The 13,582-nt window shown below is 47.2% G+C and overlaps 1 long non-coding RNA gene across 1 annotated transcript in view; it reads left to right on the forward strand.

Annotated features, from left to right (window-relative positions):
* Positions 1–7,275: 7,275 nt before the first annotated feature.
* LOC105531139 overlaps positions 7,276–13,582 on the forward strand; it is a 19,517-nt gene continuing 13,210 nt past the window's right edge. The window contains exons 1-3 of the long non-coding RNA XR_001004745.1: positions 7,276–7,417; positions 12,511–12,709; positions 12,997–13,211. This is a non-coding gene — a long non-coding RNA (uncharacterized LOC105531139). The remainder of the gene's footprint in view (positions 7,418–12,510; positions 12,710–12,996; positions 13,212–13,582) is intronic.

Here is a 13,582-nt window from a genome sequence, read left to right on the forward strand (position 1 = left end):
AAATTTCTCTGAAGAATGCAGCCCACCCTGCCTGCAGTTGTATGAGAGAGAGGGACTCCTCTTCAGTCAGGTGCTGTGCTGGGCGCTTATTTGCATCTCACAACTCTGAAATCAAAGCTAGAGAGCTGCTTATAGACAGTTCCTCATTTACAGATGAGAAAACTGCAGCTAAGGGAGCTTTAGTGACTTGTCCAAGGTCCCACACCTAAGAGGGGATGGAGTGGAGGTTTTCCATCAGGTGAGCAGCAACTCAGAAAGTCTGTTAGACCCTTATAAGCGGAAAGGCCAACTCTCAGCCCCTGTCCCCAGTCAGCCTTGAAACCATCTTTGTAAGCATTACGACAGTGAGAAAAATCTGACATGGGAAAATTATGACAGTGAAAGAAATCTGACTTAACCAACACCATCTTGCTTTTAACCTCCAAGCTGCCCTTGTTCATTCCTGGGCATAGGCTGGGTGAAATATAGAAGGAATTTAGTTTGTAGTTTAACTTTGAAACAAAGACGGTAACAGCCTCTTCCTGAAATAAACCTCCTCCTTGCGTGGGAACCAGATCACCTTTGTAAAACTAACAAATGAGCCGCAAGGTTAGAAATTACTGCTCAGAAGTCATGCAGCCAGAGGCCACAAGATTCCTAACCTTCCCACTTGCTCCTGTGGATAACGTCACTACTGTAAAACCCAAGATCGGTGTTCTAGATATTTTTCAACCCTGCATTCTAATGAACCAGCTGGCACCACCCAGATGGGTAAACTGGCTCAACTGGTTCTGTGATCCCACTCAGGAACTGAAGGCAGGGGGAAGAACTTGCTTCAACCCCCTATGATTTTCTCCCAACCCAACCAATCGTTGTTCCATACTTCTTGGCTCTCTGCTTCCCAAATTATCCTTAAAAAACCCTTGTTTCTGAATTTTTCAGGGAGACTGATCTAAGTAATAAAACTCCAGTCTCCTGTTTAGCTGGCCCTGTGTTTATTAAATTCTTTCTCTGTTGCAATAATGCTGTCTCAGTAAATTGGCTGTATCTTGTGCCATGGGCAAGAAAAAGCCATTGGGCCATTGCAGCCTTGTGACTGACCCGACTGACCCCAGCAGAGCTGGGAACCTGACCCAGCAGCATCAATCTACAGAGTGACCAGTAACTTAGTGTGTGGCTTGGTGTGAGAAGATGGGCCAAGCAGATTCAGGCCCTTGGGAATTGGAATTAAGAAAACCAGAGAGAATAAGGCAGGTGGAGTCAGAGACAGATTCTGAAATGATATCTGTGGGTAGAGGCAAGGCTACAGTTGGCCTTTTGCAGGCTGAAGCTAGGAGACCACAGAAATCATAAAGAAGTAGGAAGTGGCTCTCAGGCCTTGAGAAGAGAAGGCAAGTAGGGAAGCACTGGTGGAGATAGATCAGGGACAATATGTAGAGAGGCTGTGAAGGTGAATGACCACGCAGCCATGCGAACAGACTGGGTTCTTGGGGTCCCTCTGACCACATCCAGTTATGATCTCCATCCACAAATGAGCTCCCTCCCATTTCCTGCCACTTTTTCTGAAGGGGAAACGTTTATGGTTCCAAGTGCCTAACCATAAACCCTCTTGCCCCTCTGTTCTGTCTCAGGAAGAGGACTGGATATACACTTGCTATTCTTTGGGAGGCATGGTAGTCAAACAATAAGACTGAGGAGTGATTGCAGAGTCAGATGTCTTCTCCAGCCACAGCACACACGTCCCACCCTAGCTGAGGCAGAACTGTGGGCTGGCCTGGCTGTGAGCCTTGTGGGACTATGAGAAACTTCCAGCTTAGGACCCAGAGTCTCAGAGGCCCCGGGAGAGAGGAGGAGACTGGAGAGGCTAGCAGGCACAGTGACTTGATCCAAGAAGGTCCCTGTGAGGGATGCAGGAGTAGAAATGAATCAAAGGGCCCAGGTGGTGGAGAGGAGGTGCAGAGCATTGAGGGCCCATGGGCACAGAGCATCCCAGCTCTGCCTGTCACTCACCTTTGCCAAGGCAGGACCCCACATTTGGTTTTGGTTTCTCATGAAGTGGGAGTGGATCCCAAGGGCTGAGGCTAGCATCCCCGGGGCCAACCAAGAGTATGCATGGGTAAGTGGGGATCAGAAAGGAGGAACGAGTCAGGATGCCATTCTCCTAACCCCTAGCAAGTCAATTTAGCCCCCACAGGCTCATCCATCTCCTGTCACACATTTAACACTTACATTAAACACACCTTCCTTCTCTTTCTGCAGAAGTATATTGGTGGCAGGAGTGTGGGTTTGAGGCCAGGCCTGTGCTGACTGCCAGCCTGGCCACTTTCTTGCAGGAGGGTCTAGGGAAAATGTTGTGAGTGTCCTTATCTGTAAAACAAGATCATCACACGTCACTTACGAGTGCGAGAGGACTAAAGGACATAATGCACGCCTGGCACACAGTAGAAGCTCAGCCAGTGGAAGCTGAGCCAGGAGCAAAGCCATCTCCCCTCCCTCCTTCCTTCTGTAGCTTTAGTCCTGGGTTTGGAAGGGTCTGTTTGAGGGGATGAAGTAGACGCCGCCGTTGGCTTTTACACCGTCCTTGATGAGAAGCCAGTGATGAGGAACTGACTTTACCTGGGAGAGCCCTAGACAGGGCCCCTCTATCCTCATTATTCTACACTCCCAGTCATCTGACCACCTGGGCCTTCCCACCAAGATGAAAAAGACTGAGGGATTTTTCACCCAACCATTTTCTGGAAGGGTTTGTTTGCAATACAGATTTTACAGACAGACTTTACAGTTCTGGGATCATTGACTCAAAAGAGTCCCAGAGGCTGGATATGAATCAATTCTGCCTTTACCCTGCCTTTTCTTCTTCCTTCTCTTCCTCATTTTAAGAGAAAGGCTCTTTATTGGTGGCAATTCATATAGGTCAGTGAACCAGACTCCTAACCTCCCTGTGTGAACTCTGCCTCCCTTGCTTGAGCTGAGAGCTTTCACGCCAGAAGCAGTGGCTGGAAGTTGTACTCCTAGGAGCTATAAGCCGCAGGTAGGCTGAGTGGCAGGTTCATCCTACAGGTCAGAAAGCAGCCTGCAGAGTTCAAAGGTGGGGGGGGCAGGGTGCTTGCTGGTGCTAACTGGATTTGATATCCTGAGAAAAGTCATATTTTGGATCCAGCATTCTCTGATTTGTCCTCCTCTAGCTTCCCCAAGGGTCATACAAATATTGGGGGACTCACAAGCATCGTCCCCCACTGGTGAACTCCAGGAACCAGTGGGCAGCGGGGGCTGCAGAGTGTTTCTAGAGAAGGAGCTTAGGGGTGGCCCCTGCCTGGGTGGCACAGCGAGCGCACTGTACTCCTAGGTAGATTGGATATGGACTTGGAGAGGTCTTGGAGAAAGGCTGATGAAGGTGATGGACAGCCTAAATCTCCGAAGCCATCTCCTGATGCAACCTCTGACCCAGCAACCTCTGGGTCTTGCTGTTATCAGCTCCATCAGTTCTACTGGGTGAGTAATTCACTTACCTGCTGTTATTGCCAGGGTGTCATCCTTTTCCTAGTTCCTGGTGGAGTTGGAGATATGCTATCGGGAGTCCTTTTAGAAAGTGCCTTGTCTCCTATCCCATCTTTATAGCCCTGCATCTTACATCTCCAGCGACCTTGGCCCACAGCCTGTTAAGGGGATTGGTGCTGAAGGCTGCTAAGCTCACCTTGAGAGCCCGTGATAGCAAAGGCTGGGGTGATGCTCAGAGCCTCCTTTGTTCTTTTATTTGCCCAGCCCTGAGCAAACAAGCCTCAATAAACTAAATGGCATTTGGATATTGAAAATGCAAAGAGAAAGTGTCTGGAAGAACAATAAAGGAGTTAGAGCAGAGGTTGCGTGCAGGAGGAGATTACATTGTCTAATTCCCCTCAAAGGCACCATGGTTTTCCAAACAAGAAGTGTTTATCTGAAGCCTGGGTGAGAGCCCAATCAGAGTTTTGCTCTAACAGCATCAACCTTATTTGACTGGATGCTGACTCAGAAGCTGTGATTTTGCAGGCAGGACATGTGCGCACAGCTTAGCTAGGCCCCAGGAATGACACAAAATGATGCCAGGTCACAGAAGCCCTTGGCCTCAATGGGGAGGAAAAATGGATAAGAACAAAGCAACTGGGGGACCATAAAGGCTTGAACCAAGAGGCAATGGCTCCATATGCTTTGCTACCTCTTCCAGGAAGCTTCTGGCCTCTCCTGGAAATCAATTACTTCTTTCTTCCCTGTGAATCCACAGCATTTGGCTAGGGCTTCCATTATTGCACAGAATTAAGTTTCTATCTTTGCATAGTGAATTATTTATATTTTTGTTTCTCTCATTAGACCAGGGGGTCTGCAAACCATGGCCCAAGTAGCTTTTGTAAATAAAGTTTTATTGGAACATGACCACACTTATTTGTTGATACGTTGTCCGTGGCTGAATTTGTGCTTGAAAGTCCGAGTCGGGTTATTATTGCACCAGAGATGGCCTGCAGAACTGAAGTATTTACCATCCGGTCCTTTACAGAAAAGGTTTGTTGACCTCTGATTAGACCATGGGCTGGTGGAGAGCAGGGACTGGTCTTACTCATATTTCAATCCCTAGGCACAGTGCTGCGCACAAGATGGACTTCTATAAATGCTTAATTAAGGAAAGAAGTGTCCGAGCTGGAGAGAATGAAGAGCATCAAGGGGAAACAGTTAAATTACTTAAGAGCAAGAGCCAGTTTTCCTAGGACTTTAAAAGCCTTCATTTACATATACAGAGTTGATAAGCTAATTACACAACAATCTTGTCCTAACCGTTAAATCAGCCCCCTAAGGTCTTGTTAGATAACACCTTGTTAACCTAGTTCAAGGAAACCTGCTGTTTCTCGAAAATAATAAAAGCTCAATTTCTGCAATCCAAACTCGACTCCCCCAACCACTCCAATCTCTCTTTAGTCTGAATTAGATATTAAATTGACATTTCCACTGAATTGGAAACGACCATGAAAATAATCAGTATCGCACTATGAGTATGGAATTTCTCGAACTGTAGAGGCTGGCTGAGTGCAGCCCTATTTTATCCATCCCACACTGTAGGCCTGGTCCTCAGGGCTCACATGCTTTCCCAGGGCCTAAGAAAATGATCGTGACATGGAAATTTAAAAAGTTTTGCCTCCAAAATTAACATTCCTTGCAACTGAGCAAAACCAATATGAAAGAATATTTAATTACGAGTCTACTAAGCAAATGACATTATGCCAGCTCCAACTCAACTCCTACAGTTATTTATAAATTAGATTAAATGGGGGATGTGGGCGCATGTTAAGATGTTAGGCATGACGTAAGGATGGTGCCTCCAGATGTGAAGATGGATGCAGAGGAGGATGTGCATTTTGTGAGGCCCAAAGCTCACACAATCTTAGGACCTTTCTTTAAGAAAATGGATACAGCACTTGAACCCAGGAGGCGGAGGTTGCAGTGAACTGAGATTGTACCACTGCACTCCAGTCTGAGCAACAGAGCGAAACTCCCTCTCAAAAAAGAAAAGAAAAGAAAAGAAAAGAAAAGAAAAGAAAAGAAAATGGGTACAGCAATATCTTACTTCTGCAAATTTTAGCCAAGCACATGACCAGGCGAACACTCTGTAGGGGTACTTCCAGAGCTCTGCAACGACCAGGGGAGGTGAGAGGCTCTGAAGTCCAAGTTCCTCAGCCTGATGGTAAATACTCCCCAGGGTGGATAGGTTGTAACATCAATTATGGTAGAATGAGCTTGGAAAGTGCTGTCAACCCAGGCTTGGAGAGTCACACCATTCCCATTAACTCTACCACTCTTTAAAGGTTCTGAGAAAGTCCTCCAGTTCAGAAAGTTAACTTTATTTGACCCAGAGTTTTCAATTCTTTTTTTTTTTTTTTTTGCTATAGAGACCCTCTCTGGGCGAACATTTTTGAACATCTCAGAAAGGGCTGGGAAAGGCTGACTTAGTCCCTTCTGCCTTCCCCTGCCCCTGCAATGCTCTTTCATTTTATGGAGAAGGAAACAGCAAGGACTCTGACTTCTCTGTTATCTCAGGGCAGCTGAAATTATTCCTCAACCTCAACCTCAGGTTGCAGACACGGCAGGTCAGAGAGGAGTTTTACTGCAGAGGGTGGTCAGGGAGGAGAGGGGTTAGCTTAGAGGACAGGGCCAGACCTACTCATGAGGGATTTCTAATGTAATGAAACACCTCCTCCAGGAAAAAAAAAAAAAAATCCGCACCTTTCTCTTTTTCAGAATTTTAAAAGAGTGGGGCATTTTGCTTCAGATGAGGGCAAAAGTGGCTTGATGTATGGATTCCTGTGTCTCACTTTCTGTCGCTTTCTTCTTTAAGAGTTTAGCCTAAGACTGGAAACATCATTTTCAGGTCCCTGTGCAAAATGGAAATGCTGGGGCTCCCTGTTCCAGAATTATTCAGAATTTCAAGACAGCATTCATCCAAGCGGGGGGTGGTGCCCTTCGGAGCTCCGGCCCTGAATAACTAGCTGTACAGGTTGCGTGCCCATGAAGCCAGTCCTGGTTAGTGCGTATTCATGTTTATTTATTTCAAAGTTCAAAGTTCTGAAGATATTTAGAGTCTGTATGGAAGGCAAAGTGGCGTAAGAGATTTTAACATAATGAGCCAGATCTGGGCACCAGTGTGGAGATGCATTTTTATAGGGTGAATCATTAATTGGGCATTCTAAGAGTCACTCAGCCTTTTCAATGATTCATCAGCCATGCTGATGCTGTTGTGTGGTTCATATTATTGTTGTAATTAACTGACGCTTGTCAAATGTAAACCTGGCTCTAACCTGGGTGTTTTCAAAAACAACGCTAGTTACTGTGTATCCAGGTAGAGGGGGTCAGCATACTGTAACTCTCTGTTTTCCTGACTTGTAATAATGAACCCCTTCTCTCAGGGGACTTAGTCTCATTGTCTTTCCTGTAAACAGTTGGTAACGTGAGTGGAGCTCTGGAGTGAGAAACGGGGTACTGCTTTTCCTGCATCAAGGGCCTGCATGTTCAGAAGCAGCAGTGTGGCATGGGAGCTTTTACAGCAGCACAGTCAGGGGTCAGTTCTTTCACTGCCTGGTAACTTGGGCTTTCCAAGGGAAAGGGAGGTAGTCACTGCAGGTGAGACAAAGAAAGTGCTTGGTAAGGGATTTCTGGGATCCTCGAGTCCAGAGTGGATTAGATGGGATTAGAGACCCACTCTAAGCTGTTACTACCTGCATCTTAGTCCACTCCAGAGCTGAGGCTCCCTGATCCCTTTAACCAGGTGCATGCTCACTGGGCTTCCAGCTTCCAAGCCTTCTACCTGTGGAATGCTTGGTCCAATGTCTGGGGCACCTACTCTTACTCCAACCTCCTCCACATCTGCAGAGTGGCCCAGCATATTCTCTTCTGGAAAGGAGGTCTTTGTCTAACAGAAGTGAGTCTGTAACCCTAGGCCAATTGGAGAAAGGGGTGTGGTGTGCATGTGACCTGTTTTCTTGCCTCCAGGGCATCCTTCCTTGACCCTTAAAAATAGCAGTGGTTGGCTGTGCGTGGTGGCTCACACCTGTAATCCCAGCACTCTGGGAGGCTGATGCGGGTGGATCACGAGGTCAGGAGATGGAGACCATCCTGGCTAACACGATGAAACCCCGTCTCTACTAAAAATATAAAAAATTAGCCGGGCGTGGTGGTGGGCACCTGTAGTCCCAGCTACTCAGGAGGCTGAGGCAGGAGAATGGCGTGAACCCGGGAGGCAGAGCTTGCAGTGAGCCGAGATCACGCCACTGTACTCCAGCCTGGGCGACAGAGTGAGACTCCGTCTCAAAAAAACAAAAAACAAAAAACAAAAAACCAGTAGTGGTTTTAACAAGGTTTCCCCTTTTTGCTTTTCACTTTTTCTTGGTTCATAGTTTGCATGCTACTGTCCCATGGAGCCAGGAAGAGACCAGGAGTGGGGCAAAGCTGGGGTCTGATGGGGGCTGGGAACCTTGTGGCCTCTGCCTGAGCTCTGTGGGACCACGTCAGGGCAGGGATGGGAGTGCCCTGGGCCCGGAAGCAGGTTGGCCGTGGCTCAACACTCACCAAATGTACCCAACCCTGGCTAAGACTTCTCCTTGTAGGGGGATCATCAATACCATATCTTCCAGGCCCATTTTCCTTACTTAACCAGATGTTAGGCCATGCAGATTGGAGAAATATAGTTATCTCTACTTAACACATCATAAATTACCATCATAAATTATCCCAGTGTTTGTATGCCCTTGTTCCCAAAGCAAAAGGTTCTGAAACAACTTTAGTTGAGATAGACATTTCCAGTGAGGGTAGGTATATCAGTAGGTTGAGAGGAAGCATGCCAACGCAGGTACAATTTACTTATTTGTTTTTAATTGCTGTAGAGAAACCCTAATTCATAACTATTTGCTGGAGATGAATTGGGTTCCCCATCTGCTCCACTTCTAAGGCAAGCTTAAACTTCTTCCTGATAACCTGTCAGTGGTTTTGCCTTCAAAGACCCAGCCTTATCAGCCCATTTTCTTATTGCCACAAAAAAACCTGTGCCACTGCTGACCTCCTCTGTGACCTTGGGCAAGTCCTTTCCTTACACTGGATGTCCACTGCTCCATCTATAAGCAGAAGGTAGTAGACCAGCCCATCTCTATGCTGGATAACTTTGTCTTCAAACCCCACAGCCTTCTCTTCGAGCTGAGGGCAGGGCTGCTGGTTGATGCAGGAGGAGGAAGCCTTAAAGAGGTCCCTCTGATGAGGAAGCCCATCTGAGCGGCTCTCACAGGCCACACACTTGAAACCAAGTGCGCGTCTCCGCCACTTGTATGGTAAAATTTCGGTGCTGACGAAGGCTCTGATGGTAGGTTTTCTAGGGAAGGCTGGTGGGTTTCCTCATTGGGAGCAAGGCATCCTCTGCAGTCACATATTGGCAATGACAGCTCCTTCTCACTAGGGTCTAGGGTCTGTCCTGCCCACATCACAGAAATAACCATAAAAGTCCCTATTATTTACTAAGGGCTTATCATAGGTGAGGTGCTGCACTGAGGGGCAGTCCCTCCAGGGGTACTATTTTCATTTCACAAGGAGAAGTGTTGTTGAAGTTCAGAGAAGTTAGGTAACTTGCCTAATACACTGTGAGTGGCAGAGTTGGGATTCTACCCCAGGCACTGAGCTCTGAAGCCCGAGCTCTTGACAACTTTGCCTGTATGCTTCCAGAAATGTAATCTTTAAGCTGTGGCTGTTCCCTGTTAAGCCCCTGTTTAAAGATCCATCAAAATAGATGGCTCCTTCTCTGAGTCATAGCCTTCTCTGATTCTTCTTATCATCATGAGACCAGATACTGAGAGGCAGAGATGGCCAAAAGGTTTTAAGTTCCCTCTGTTCTCTTGTAAAATGCAGTGCCCAGTAATATCCTGGCATTACCCACACTGCTATGGCCTCTAGTTGAAGATAGGAGTGCTGTGGGTTTTTTCTTGGCAAGAAATTGTGGACCAGACGTGACATTCAATCACAGTCCTCTGGTCTCATTTGGGACCCAGCGGGCAAGTCTTTTCTTAACCCTATTATTTTACAAAAATATTAAAAGGCAAGCAACTGGGTATGGTGGCTCAAGCTATAATCCCATCGTTTATGGGAGGCCGAGGTGGGGGGATCACTTGTGGCCAGGAATTCGAGATCAGCCTGGACAACATGGTGAGACCCTGTCTCTACAATAATAATAATAATAATAATTAGTCGAGTGTGGCAGGGCACACCTGCAGTCCCAGCTACTTGAGAGACTGAGGCAGGAGGATCACTTAAACCCAGGAGCTTGAAGCTGCAGTGAGTTATGATCATGCCACTGCACTCCAGCCTGGGTGACAGAGCAAGATTCCATCAGACTGGGTAACAGAGTGAGACCCTCTCTCAAAATAACAGCAAGTAAGCAATCATGGTTTTTTGACTTTTCAAGGAATTTGCAAACAACATATATTCCCTTCACCCATCTAGCTTTTGGGGAAGGACACCCAAATTCTAACAGTCACCTACCTAGAAAAATAGATAACCACAGCCACGGTCCATTCCATTGCAACTTGGTGATGCCAGAAGGTCTCAGGCTCAGGAGGGGCACCCCTGAGGGCCTCTCGGCAAATATCCCGATTCCTTAAACTGGGACAGTGTTTTCTGTCTGCAGAGTGTGCTCCCACCTTGGAGGGGGCTTGTCTGGCTTGACCCTGAATATGCCCAGCAGGGACTGCATCCCTCAATTCATAGATACAGAGGTTGAAGGTCAGGGAGGTAAAGACAGAAGGGGCAGCCAGTCAGAGCCAGTAGCTGCAGCCCAGATTTCTTGGCTCTGATTCCAGGATTCTTTCCACTCCACCGGCTCTCATGTATGGACAACTCAGGGGTCAGCGTAAGCACCTTTATTTCTGAATTTTCTTATTCTCTCCTGTAGCCTTATGACCAGTGTTCAGAAGATTTATCTCTTCCTAGCTTGGGACTTGCACCCAGCAAGTTTCCATGCAAGGCAGCTGCCTTTAAGAAGAACAGAAGAGTCCCAGTTGGGCTTATGGGGAATGAAATCAGTCGCAAGCCCCGATCTCTCTGAAAAGTTGTTATTAAATTCTGTGCCTGGCCCTGACCTGGATTTAAAGATTTGCAAGAAGACAAATTCCAAACAGATGCCCATTAGGGCCCTGACAGCCGCAGCTTAAAGATAACATTTACATTCTGCCGGGGTTTGTATCTCTCTGTTCCCTACTCGGCCCCTCTCTCTCCTCCAGTGGGATCAATACCTCGGTTGAGGTTACGTGGAGGTGGCCACATTCTTTTAAGCTGTTTGCTCAGTGCTTGGTTTGCTCTGCTAACACGCTGGGCACTTCTTCCAACAGCCCTGTTTGCCCAGCATTAGGGCTGTTTGCCGAAACACCTAGCCCAATCCGAGGGGGCTCAGCTTTCTAAACAGTTGGTCCCCGAATCTGTCAATCAATAACACCAATTGGGTTCCTGATACGAACAGCAAGTGTGGCCAAGTCCAATATTTGCGCAAACACTACCCCCTCCCCCTGCACCTGACTGTCCCCCAGCTTGCCTAAAAGGACGATCACCAGACGCACAGGCTGCTGGGAAGATACAATGTTGGCAAACAGGGAGCTGGTTCCAGGAAAGAAGGGCACATGAGCAAACATGATGGCCCCTTTATGAGAGGTAATTTACTGAAATGCACAGCGATTACCTGCTCATCCAGCCCTGGTGTAATTAAAAATGGCAGGCTAGGGGCTCTGTTTCCCCCGGCGCTGGCAGAGAAGCCTGGGTTTCGACTTGTGAAGCTTGAGGTTGGATGTGGGAATTGGCTTGGAGTCATAGGCGATGAGAGGGACATTAGGATATTATCAAGCCCGTGAACCCAACTCCCGGGAAGGACACAGCAGAGCGAGAGAAAAGGTACCTTCAAAAGAGGCTGGTGTTCAGTGGGTACGGGCTTTTTTTTGGGGTGAGGAAAAAAATGTTTTAGAACTTGTGAGAGGTGTTGGTTGTGCAACATCGTGAATGGATTAAATGCCACCGAATCGTTCACTTTAAAATGGTTAATTTTATGTTGTGTGAATTTCATCGAAAAAAAATAAAAAGGGTGAATCCCAATGAACCCAGGTCGTTTACATTTCAGAAGCTCTAATGCCTAACTCAGGGTTTGGCTCAGAGTAAATGCTTAATAAATGTTTATTGAAAGAACAACCTAACATTTGCACAGTCAACAAAGCTCTTTGTTATACATTAGCTCATTTCATTTTTAAAGAACCCTCTGAGGTGGGCAGGGGTAAGCATTCTCGTGTTGTAAAGGGGAAGCTAAGGCTTTGAGAGGAGTGTGGTTTGCACAATGTCACGTAGCTAGTGACAGCAGTGCCAGAATTCAAACCCAAAAGTCTTTGACTCCAAAGTCTGTGCTTGTAAAGCAATACTATTTTGTCTACCTCATGGCTTTCAGGATGGGAAACAAAGCAATAGGGTTTTAAAATATGTTCTCCCCCCTTCTTTTTTTTTTTAGGGTATTTATTACTAAAAGTGTTTTAAAACTGGACCATTGAGTAAAGTCACTCCATCTCCTACCATTCCTAGCACAGCGCTTGATAAATATTTGCTGGCTCATTCAGCTGCAGCTGCAGAGACCTACCTGTGGTTGCTGTGGCGACTGTCCGGGCCAAAGCTCAGGCAGCTGGAAGTATCAGTGAAGCCAGAAGATTTCAGCTGTTCAGGGTCTGTGAGGAGGAGTCAAGGTCTGGGGTTTGTGTCCTCTGCATAGCAATGGCACTGCAATGGATGAGCCTGGTGCAGGGCTGAGCTGTCTCACCACTGTCACCTGCCTGTTGAGGGATGATGGTGGTTGTTGAGAGGCTGGATCAGACCCCAGAGGTGGCATGGATGTGACATATTTGTTGGACTTACACAGTCTTGTATTTTATTTCCATCTCTGTTCCTTCCTTCCATGAGATCTTGGGTGTTGCTTCATCAACCCTGAGTAATCGTTTCTTCATCTGCAAGATGGAATAAGAAGGCCTACCTCACTGGGCTCGTGTGGGTGAGGAGAACTGAAGAGTCTGAGAGCACCAGCGTGGTGCTTGGCACGAGCCAGAGGCTACAGAAAACACTGCCCTCCCACACTCCACCTTGGAGAGACTCAGAAAAGAGCAAGCTTCATTTGAAAAAAAGGAAAACAGCTCAGGCAATGGGGTGGCTTAGAGTGAGTACCCTCAATGGGCTTGATCAGACCTCTGGCCAAAGACCCTTTTGGGGATGGGGTGAAGGCTGGTTGTTGCAGGGTAAAGGAAGTTGCTGTCTTTGGGAGGGGCGCCTGGCTGTGAGGTGACCTCTAGTCGTATTTGGCATAAGGGGAGAGGAGGGAACCAGGATTGGTAAGGAAGAGGGCTAAGAGACTGCCAAAGGTCTCCCTGTTTTGCCAGGGTTCTGGCTGATGGGAAGCTGGGCCAGGAAGGTAGGGACAGGAGTAATCATCCTCTATGATTGCAGGGCACTCTACTGTGCACACATGCCTTCCACTTCTTCCATCTGCCATGTCTTTCCAAGAACCCCTATGGCCCTGGGCTCAGAGCAGAGCTGAGTGCAGAAATGAAAATCTATGGCCCTGTGTTCCAAAACAATGAAGAATTTCAAGATGGTGACAGTGGCAAAATCCTTCTCCAGGAAAATTCTTTCCTTGGCCCAATATGTAAACACTTGCTGAGGTCCTGTGGAGTTCCGTAAGTGCTGATGATATTGATGATGATGATAAGTATATAAGCTTCATGTTAGGACAGTTTTTGTTTTTGTTTTTTTCTGAGACAGAGTCTTACTCTGTCACCCAAGCTGGAGTGCAGTGGCCTCCATTATGGCTCACAGCAGCCTCGACCTCCCAGGCTTAAGCAATCCTCTTACCTCAGTCTACCGAGTAGCTGGGACTACAGGTGCATGCCACCATACTTGGCTAATTTTTGTATTTTTTTAGTAGAGGCAAGGTTTCACCATGTTGCCCAGGCTGGTCTCAAACTCCTGGGCTCAAGCAATTCTTGCCCGTCCATCTCTGGAAGTGCTGGGATTACAGGTATAAGCTACCGTT

The sequence above is a fragment of the Mandrillus leucophaeus genome, unplaced genomic scaffold, assembly GCF_000951045.1.
Source record: "Mandrillus leucophaeus isolate KB7577 unplaced genomic scaffold, Mleu.le_1.0 Scaffold12, whole genome shotgun sequence".
NCBI classification, from domain to species: Eukaryota; Metazoa; Chordata; class Mammalia; order Primates; family Cercopithecidae; genus Mandrillus; species Mandrillus leucophaeus.